Source organism: Arachis hypogaea, chromosome 2 (assembly GCF_003086295.3).
Source record: "Arachis hypogaea cultivar Tifrunner chromosome 2, arahy.Tifrunner.gnm2.J5K5, whole genome shotgun sequence".
Lineage (NCBI taxonomy): Eukaryota > Viridiplantae > Streptophyta > Magnoliopsida > Fabales > Fabaceae > Arachis > Arachis hypogaea.
The window spans coordinates 69,527,019-69,537,197 of record NC_092037.1 but is presented as its reverse complement, the minus strand read 5'-3'; the positions used below and the strand labels follow the sequence as shown (position 1 = coordinate 69,537,197).

The 10,179-nt window shown below is 35.2% G+C and overlaps 1 protein-coding gene across 1 annotated transcript in view; it reads right to left on the bottom strand.

The window, feature by feature from the left end:
- Positions 1 to 3,503: 3,503 nt before the first annotated feature.
- The window catches only part of LOC112747452 (disease resistance protein At4g27190), a 46,602-nt gene continuing 39,926 nt past the window's right edge, over positions 3,504 to 10,179 (bottom strand). The window contains exons 12-13 of the mRNA XM_025795478.3: positions 9,336 to 10,169; positions 3,504 to 3,758 (exon numbers count right to left, since the gene is read on the bottom strand). The gene's annotated coding sequence lies outside the window, so the exon portion shown is untranslated. The remainder of the gene's footprint in view (positions 3,759 to 9,335; positions 10,170 to 10,179) is intronic.

Below are 10,179 nucleotides of genomic sequence, written 5' to 3'. Positions count from 1 at the left end.
TTCAAAAATTAGGGTTAGGGACATTTTAGTAATTTCAAATGAAATTGGAAAAAAATATAGTAATTGAAACTCAATGTAAATCCAACACTAATTGTACATTGAAAATACTATTTGTTCATCAATTTCACAAATTATTTTCAATAAAATGCCCAAATCTAAAAATTAGAAATAATATACTTAATTTCTTCATTTTCCAAAATAGCAGTAATAATATTTAAAATATTACTCATTTAATCAAAATCATGTAAAATCCATATTATTTCATAACTATCAACCTTATACTTTAGATATAGAAAATAATCCAATAATTATAAAATTGGATAATAATTATAACTTATCTCAAATCCAATAAATCAAAACTTGCCTTAATTATCTTTAATAAAATAATTTCTAAAATTAAGGCTATAATTAACTATATGATTTGAGACTTGATCATAAAAAGACTTTTCAAAGGTTTTGGGTCTTACATTCTACCCACCTTATAAAAATTTTCGCCCTCGAAAATTGATACAAATTGAAAGAAATTTCATAACAGTTCACCCTTGAACACATTTAAGGAAGAAGCAAAATATCTCATCATATAAACATATATACGATTTTCAAATACTTTGATGGTTGTATACATAAAGATACAAAGGTAGGAATATGGTTGCAAAGCAAACATTACAAGATAGGCTCAATGCAAAAGTTAACATGGGTCAATCATGTGATAGAAGGGCAAAGCATTAAAGGCTATAAAACAGGATGGAGTTAAAACGACGTGCTTAACCTCCGCACACTAATCTCATATCAACCTCAAGGTTTCAACTTTCCAACTCCATCAAGCACTTTACAAACCCCAAATTCGATCACAAGCCTGCAACCACAAACCCGTTCGCAAGGAACAAAACGCCCACAACTCATACGTTGCACACCTACCGCTTCAACTTCCGTATACACATCACGTCTTAAAGAACTAACGTATCGCGTTACTACGTCTACAAATCGCACGTGATATCAAAACAATTCTCGAGTCTACTCAGAAGGATACAAGATTTAAAAAGGAGAGTCAAAAGTCAAGGATAATACTCAAAGATTTGAGAGAATGTATTCAATTCCAAATAAACAAGGACACTCAAGCAATGAAGTTTGCTAGACTCAATTCAATCGACAACTTCAAGATAACCCTTGGATCAAGGAAATTCATTAGGATCAATAGGAAGGAGAATCAGCGCATTAGTTTGAAACAATTTCAAGATGAGTCGAAGAAATAAGAGGTTACAGAAAAGAATATCTCAGACCCAAGCCAAGCTCACAGAACTCAAGAGCATAATCACTATACTTTCGAATACATTGTTCTTAAAAGAATCAAAACTTATAAAAATATCACTTCGCAGTCTGAAAGAGAAGTTAAACAACAAACATCCTTCAAGAGAGTAGCAAAAGCATAAACGTGGCTTTACTTCGATACGATTTCATGTTGAAGTAGATTATGTAGAGTTCCAAAAACAAAATGCACACAACTTTGGCTAAGAGCTAAAATATTTCCTCAAATATTTTAGAAAGATAATTAGATGCACAACTTAACCAAAAGCAGTTCATAAAACTCGAAAGAAGAATCAAATGCTTGTTCAAAAATCATCAAAGTCCATATTCAAACAAGCGTGTATAACCTTTATAGCGAGACTGAAAGAGGAAGTTAAACTCTTTTTAGAAAAGAAACTCCAAAGTAAAAATTTGTTTACAATTTGGTAAATGAAATAAGTGATGCGTTACACACGAATCGGTTTCCACTAAACAAGGAAACTTTTCAAAACCTCATTTAAAATAGCGCATACCAACTTTGAAATTAACTTCGTCAAAATCGAACAATGGTTTCACTCTCAATCATGCAACAGAAAATAAATTTCGTTTAGAATTTCTTCAAAGAGGATTCAAAACTTCTTTAAAAGTTCAAAACAAGACTCCAAAAGTGTTCTTGAAATCACCATCTCAGAAGAACATTCAAGAAGTTTAAGATGTACTAAAAGAAGTCAAGCCATGCAAAAAAAAAGGATTTTAAACCAAGATAGCTCAAACAAGATCCAACGGAAAACAAAAGTCATAGAAAAAGACAACTCAATCTTTAGCAATTTCTCAAAATTAAATCTTTGACTAAAAACTTTTGTAAAGATAATGAGAGGATATATAAATGATGCACTATTTTGAAATGAATCAAACTAACTCACATAAGAATGAGATTCACAAGATTGGAAAAACCAAGTTCAATGGTAATGTTCACAAATTGTAAAAGATTAGTTAAAAATAAGGTCAAGTATGATATTCCTATAGATGGAAGGTTTAGTAGAGAATTTAGTCCGTTCATAGGAAGAAAGCTATGAGTCCAACACTCTCAAAAGAACAACAATGGCATAAATCATATAGCATGCTAAATCAAACTCAATTCAAAATAAGTTAAGTAAAGCTTATCAAATGAGACTCAACTGGGATAAAAGTGAAAAAGCTTTCCTTTCCAAAATTTTGAAAAATATCTAAATACCTAAGAAAATAAAGATGTGCGTTGGAACCATAGTAAAATTACTAGAAAGTCAAATTGTATCTTAAAGTAAATGTAGTTCCACAAACCAGTAAAAGCACAGGCGATGTATTAGAAATAAACAATCATTAAACTGTATGAGAAATCTTCAAGTTCCACATGTGTAGATAGGTATATATCAAATCAACAGCAACTTTTGTGAAAATTTCAAAATTAGCCGTAATCACTGTCAAATAAGAGGAAAACTGAATCAACAAGATCTTTAAGAATGAATTCGGAACCCGGAGTTAAAAGTCACAGCACGTCAAGACAAGTTCAAAGCTATATCAAGGAATCTTGGAATCAGGAAGGACTCAAACAGAGAAAGACAGATGCAACAAGGGTCTTAAACAAGCATATGCACTTTAAGATCAAACAAGGATGCATATGAATAAAGAAATAGAGTTGAAGTATCAAACTACTTTTCAAGAGGACTAGCAAACAAGAACTTCAAGTTAGGATACGAAAGAACAGGTCAACTCGAACAAAATTCAAGACACACAACTGAATAGCCTCGAGAAATAGTTTCTAACGTTCCCAAAACCCGCGATTCGCTTTACTCGAAACTTGTATTTCATCTATGATAACCCATTAGTGCTTTCACATACACAAGTCACTAGTATTAAGCAGGCCAAACTTAATATTAGGAGTTATGCAATGCGAGACTAACAGCGTTAAATCAATAGATCGTCATGTGCATAAAGCTCTAATTCTCATCATTCGACAAGACCTAATACATGACAAACGTTCAGAGTATGCAACTGAAGCATAGTTGGTCCATTCCTCAGGCTCTACAGGAAGGACTGCTCTGATACCATAATGTAACACCCTAACTACCAAAGCTCACGCTTCCGGCTGCGCAACTTTGATAGCTCGGACATTACGACGACACTTATACTATTTAATACTAAAATATGAGCCTGTTTAATACTTTAAACCGCCAATACCGTTCCCAAAAATGCTTTCGTTCGATAACGTACATCCATAGAAACCATACAACTTACAAAAACTCATAAAGAGTACATCCATATATATATACATACATATATATAAATAATATTACAGACATTAACCAATACAATTCCTACCCCTCTTACAGAATATATCAAGATAAAGGCGAGGGTACAATAATTAATAATCTAAAGTAATACAGAACATCACAACAATAACTAAATAAATTCTTCATAACTTCTGCGCCCAAATCCTGAAAGGGGAAAAATGTAGGGGGTGAGAACATCATCCTCGAAAGGGTTCTCAGTAGAGGGTTTTTGGGAATTACTGTAATAGGATACATGAAGATAAACCGTACCAGTGATTAATAACCATCTTATGCCTCTTTTCAAAAACAACAGTTTACAATGAAAGTAAAGTCAGAAATCTTTTCTGAAAGAGGGACTGTTCAATTCTCAAAACATCAAAGCATTTCAAAAAGGTTTATCTATACTGAACCAAAATAACCTTTCATATCTTATTCCAAACCAGAACCACGAAATCGAAATCAACCATCGGTCCATCTCATTCAACCACGGCCCTAGGCCCAAACAATTCAACCACAACCAATCCACCACAATCCAACATAGTTCCAGAAGCAAACACAAGTAGGAAGATGCAAACACAACAAACAGTTATTGCAAGTAGAACAATTAGCAGTTAATCACATAGGCAAACCAAGTACAATATGCATACCCAAACAATGTCACATAGATGCATATGATGCATGCCTGTCCCTAGTGGCTGATGATATCATCTGTCGGTTATAGAGCCAACCCGACAAGTCCTGGTAGCTAACCATTGGACTGTCCTTCTGTCGTGCATCCCCAACTCGAGTTATACTCATCATAAACTTGATCATAAACATGATCCATATCCATCACCCTCACTGGTGAATATTTCGGGGGCGAGCTCATCCGGGACTTTCACAGTGCCCGGCCACACTTACGACATAGGGTCAACAGAGTATCAAGTCTCAACCTGGAGCACATGGTGGCTAGCCACTGCTACTACCCAGGGAAACCCGTATCTCAGATAGTGGAAGTGCAACATTCACATTTATCAATGATTCAGCATAAACATGCATTCAATCTCATCCATGGATCACCATCCATCTCAGCCATCCGGCTCACGGTTCATTCCAGAACCAGCCAATATTCATATCATACACAGCCATTCCGGCTCACGGTTCAATCCAGAACCAACCAATATGTATAAACATACACAGCCAATCCGGCTCTCAACAAAACAGCACTTCCACATTCAAAATCATCAAATTCATGAAATTGGCATTTAAGCCATAAATCATTTTCTCTATTCATTTCACTTTGAAATCAAGTTTCAACTCTTTTCAGCCTTGGCTTTAGAAATCTCGTTTCTTAAATCATCTCAGGCTCATAAGCCAAAATTTACTCAAAGTGAGTTCCCTTTTTAAAACAGAGCCACTCTCGGCATTCTCTTTCCAAAACTTCCAAAACCATGGCAAGTTAAGGATTTATTTCAAAGCATTTCAAATCACCCATCCAACAATGGGATTTTATAAAAAAAGTTTCTCGGCAGAGTCCCAAGTCTTTAGGGAAGGTCAACCTATATCAATTCCTTAAAATTCATTGAAACTCTTAAAATCATAGATTTCTCGGTTCAAGTAAATAAAACTGAATTTACTATAAAACCGGCCATACTAAATCACAAGTTTCAACCCGGTCCAAAAATCAACTCCTTTGAAACGGAACCGGTTCATTTGAATCAAACCACTTTCAAGTTTCTTTTTAGAACCCATTTTTCTAACTCTTCCAAAATGCCTCAAACTTGATTAATCAATCAAAAGTCTAGATTCCTTTGAAATCACTAAAAACTCCCTTTTATATTAAAATCAATATTAGAGCATCATTCTTTCCTTCAGTGATTCAACGGTAAAAATAGTTCAGTTCTAAATAAGCCGAACTCAACGTATATGGTTCATTAAATAAATTAAGCTTGAAAACATGAATATCCTCTTAATAAATCAAATAATACAATTTCTCAAATCTAACCCTTTTTAAATAACTTTTCAAACAAGACTAGGATTTTGCAGAAATTTCGGCAGCACCTCCCCTAAAACTTGGACTTTTGCCACCCGGTTCGGGTCCCAACTAAACCATTTCTCATTCCTTTTCAACAGCTCAAAACCAGAAATCAATTTAAAGCAAGCTAAATCCAACAATCGCCTCAGTGGCGTATCTCAATGATACATTTCAAAATCAACTCAACATCAATCGATATAACTCATTTCCAAAGCTTTAAAGAAACGGTTCAATAACAAATCACTTGTCCAAAACCAAATCAATTAAAATGAACCAGGCTAAATTCAAAGGTACATTCGACTTTTCAAATCATCAAAATAATTTACTCAAATCAAATCAGTCCTCAACGGATTAAACTCAGATTCAAATCTTTAAAGAATCAACTTCAAACATTACATTTCACAAAGCCGCACAACAATTCAGCCCCATCAACATCCATAATCATTCGAGTCAATCAAATAATACATAAGGCAGATACAATCACTAAATACACAATATCTCACATCAGTATCCATATGTAATAATTCCAATACATAAAACATAGTTTTTGGAAAGCGCCCCTACCTCAAAACGCAATTTCCATAACTCAAAAACGTCACAGAGTCCTTTTTCGCCTCAACTCAAAATCAAAGGCAGCTTCAAAGCACAGCCCCACACATTTTCGCAGCAGCATAAACAACTCTAAATTACAACAAGCAACCTCAGTTACTAACTCTAGGAACATTAATACCATAAAGGCTTTAATACACGTACGGGACACTAACGTAGGGCTTTCGAAACATAATTTCTTACCGGAATAACAACACGAAGCAGCTGCGGATTCGAACCGGCCTCGGCACAGCTCCGGCGGCGGCCAGAAGCTCCGGTGGATCAACTATAAAAACCACATAGCATCAAAACCTTCTCGAAATTCCAAAAGAACTGAAATCAAACTTAAAACGCTTACCGGCAAAATTTTTCGGCGACAGCAGCAAGGTCTCAAGCGGCAGAAACTCTGCCTGGAGCTTCAGCGGTGATCCCGAAAGTCACAGAGTCGTCCCCGGTGATCAGAATCACAGCGGTGGTTTCTGGTGGAGGTAACTCACGACGAAATCCAAATGACACAGGCTCCAGTAGCGGTTCCCAGCGGCAGCAGCGACGGTCCTTGGGTGGTGACGCGCGCGACGGAACGCACAGCCTCCCTCTCACGTCTCATCTCTCTGTGCGTGCGATTTCAGTGACGGCGCACAGCCCCTGCCGAGCTCCGGTTGCCATCTGAGGAACGCTTCCATTCCCATTCTCTTGCAGTAGATCTGGCCGGCGCGACCCTACCAACGGCACCCAGAAGCATGAGGCTGACAGCGGCGCTCATGACGGGCTTCACCGCGAGGAGCAACTGCAACAACTCAAACCGCGAAGATGATAGTAGCAACGGTGGCATTTCTCGGCGACCCATCATCTGCGGCGGCGCTGGGCTGAGACGGCGACGAGCTTGGTCGACGACGGTAGCACGAACAGCAGAGGCGGCACGACCAGGATGGCTCCATGGTGCTGCAGCTCAGGGACGGTGACTCGCGACACTCCCTTTCCCTCCATAGTTCGACGATGGCGCGACGGCGGCGGTGAGGTCCAGCACGCCGGCGCGGTCTTGGTGGCGAACTGAACGGCAGCGCCAAGCCCTTTCCCTCTCCTTCCCTTCTTCTGGCTCGATCCCCCTTTCTTGATTCTGTTTCCTTCCTCCATGGAACAAGAAAAGGAAATCGTGGGTACTGCTATAGGCTTCAAGTTCGGTGAACTTGCTGAAGGTGAAAGGGAAGACAGGGTAGGGTTAAGGGGAAAAACTGTGTGTTGAGGGAGGTGAGGCTGCGGCTGCTAGGGTGAAGGGAATTAGGGTTTCATTTTTCAAAAATTAGGGTTAGGGACATTTTAGTAATTTCAAATGAAATTGGAAAAAAATATAGTAATTGAAACTCAATGTAAATCCAACACTAATTGTACATTGAAAATACTATTTGTTCATCAATTTCACAAATTATTTTCAATAAAATGCCCAAATCTAAAAATTAGAAATAATATACTTAATTTCTTCATTTTCCAAAATAGCAGTAATAATATTTAAAATATTACTCATTTAATCAAAATCATGTAAAATCCATATTATTTCATAACTATCAACCTTATACTTTAGATATAGAAAATAATCCAATAATTATAAAATTGGATAATAATTATAACTTATCTCAAATCCAATAAATCAAAACTTGCCTTAATTATCTTTAATAAAATAATTTCTAAAATTAAGGCTATAATTAACTATATGATTTGAGACTTGATCATAAAAAGACTTTTCAAAGGTTTTGGGTCTTACATTTGAAATCTCAGAAGCATTGCACTTACACTAAGGGGAGCACTCCATTAAGATGAAGAACAATATTTTGAGTTCAGAAATTGGGTTTAGCACATAGAGTTAAGACTGTGAATCATCATTTTCTTCATTATTTACTGTTTGTATTTCTTTTTCAATGTGATATCTTTTTTTGTATTCATTCAGAGGTTAAAGGCAAGAAAGAGAGATATTGAGAAAAAACAAATTGAGAGAAAAGGTTGAGAGAAATACTTGGAGAGAAAAGACAAGAGTGATTTTAGATTTCTTTTGGTTATATTTTTGTTTTGTGTCATGTACCTAAGAAGTATCCCTTACTAAGTTGGATAAGCACTTAATATGTTAAGTCTAGGTAGTTACAAAGGTAAGTCAAGTTTATGGTGAAACTTGTGTGTCCCAAATAGGATTATGTTGAATTCTAGGAAATTGGTGTTTGTAATAGTTGAAAAGATAGTGAAAATTTCACTAACGTTGTAGTGGGGACTGAATTAGGCAACTGAACTAGGATATATTGCTGTATCTTCTTCTTCTATTCTGTATTTCACAATTTATAAGACAAAATGAATTTGTCTTCTGCATAATCATATATGCAAACCAAACAGAAGCTAAGTTAAAAATTTTAGTTTGAGGCTTTATTAATCAAATTTAAAAAAAAAGTCATAAATTTAACCTCTTTCTTTAAGTCATTAAAAATTTTCAATTTTTTTTAATACAATACAAAGATATTTGAACTTTTTTTTATGGACTTACACTAAATTATTAATGGATTATATTTATAATTTAAAAAAAACTAATTTTTATTTCCTAAACAAAGAGCTGTGTAATATAATTTAGGAACTATCTTTACAAAAAATAATTTTTTATTAACAAAAATTATAATTGACTTCGCCCCTGATTATACAGTTAGAACAAAAAAATGAAAATTTTACAAATTTACATTATCTATGCGATTAACAAATTACAATTAATGAATTTTGTAATCAAGACTATGCTCCATATATTATTAATCATCAATCAGATCGGTAGCTTGAAATGAATCCTCTCTAATTTTTTTAACATTTAAAAAAATAAATCTCACCATTAACTTTATAAGTGAGACTAAAATTAAATATAAAAAAAAACAATAAAAGGTGAAAAATCACAATTGGTACTATCTATTTTTTTTTTCATCGGAGAGATCAGTAGCCTTCTTCCTACTTATCACTTAATTAATGTAAAGCAAAAGAAATAAAATAAAAATTTAAGGGTCGGTATAGAATTGGCATATTTTATCATCCATTAACTACATATCACACACTTGCCAACAATTTTAAAATTTATAACCAAAGATAAATAAATTTAATGGTATAGCTTTAGAATTGCATACCTGATTATCTTTGAATAATTGTTCAATAGTAGTATTAAGATCACCTTTCCATCGTTTTCTTTTATTTTCCACTTCAACTCCCCTCAAAATTGGTGCTACAATGGATCCTGGTGAGAAAATCCCCATTTGAGGGCATCCTTTGACAATGAACTGAGTCAAAGATGGGAATACAAGTGTATGTTTCCCATAGCAAAAACTTCTCAAACTAATCAGAGCAAAGAGTTCTAAGTATTGCAAGTTCTCAAATATGATATCTTCCTCTGCTTCTTCTTCTTCATCATCAACATTCACAACATCCTTTATCATCTCACAATTTTTTATTGTCAGCATTTCTAGTTGCATTAGACTTTTAGCAAGCAAGGATGTTATCAAATGAGTCATCCCTTTGCAGTTTTCAACATGCAACTCTTTCAAACATTGGAATAACACTGAAGATGACACCACGCTTACCATGTTAGGACAAGTGTGAACAGTTAAAATCTCAAGATTTTGAGGGACAAGTTGATCAGATAGAGATTCTTCGTGCCAAATATGTTTGAGATGTTCCATTTCAAAAAGCACCAATGACGTCACTTGCTGAGCAATTCTTGTACTGCAATGAGCACTTTCTTCAACAGGAAACAATGTTTGCATAGAACTTTGTCTTACTTGAAGACCCACTACATTGGGAAATATTCCAAGTAAATCATTCCAACAAGTAAGTTGTGTGTCACAAAGGCATTGCATGCGAAGAACCTTTACTTTTGGAAATTTAGCTTCTTCCATGTGGCCATTGATTATCATCAATGCATCCTTGCCATTTAGTGCCAATTCTTCCAATAAGTTGCGGCTTAGCTGAAATACC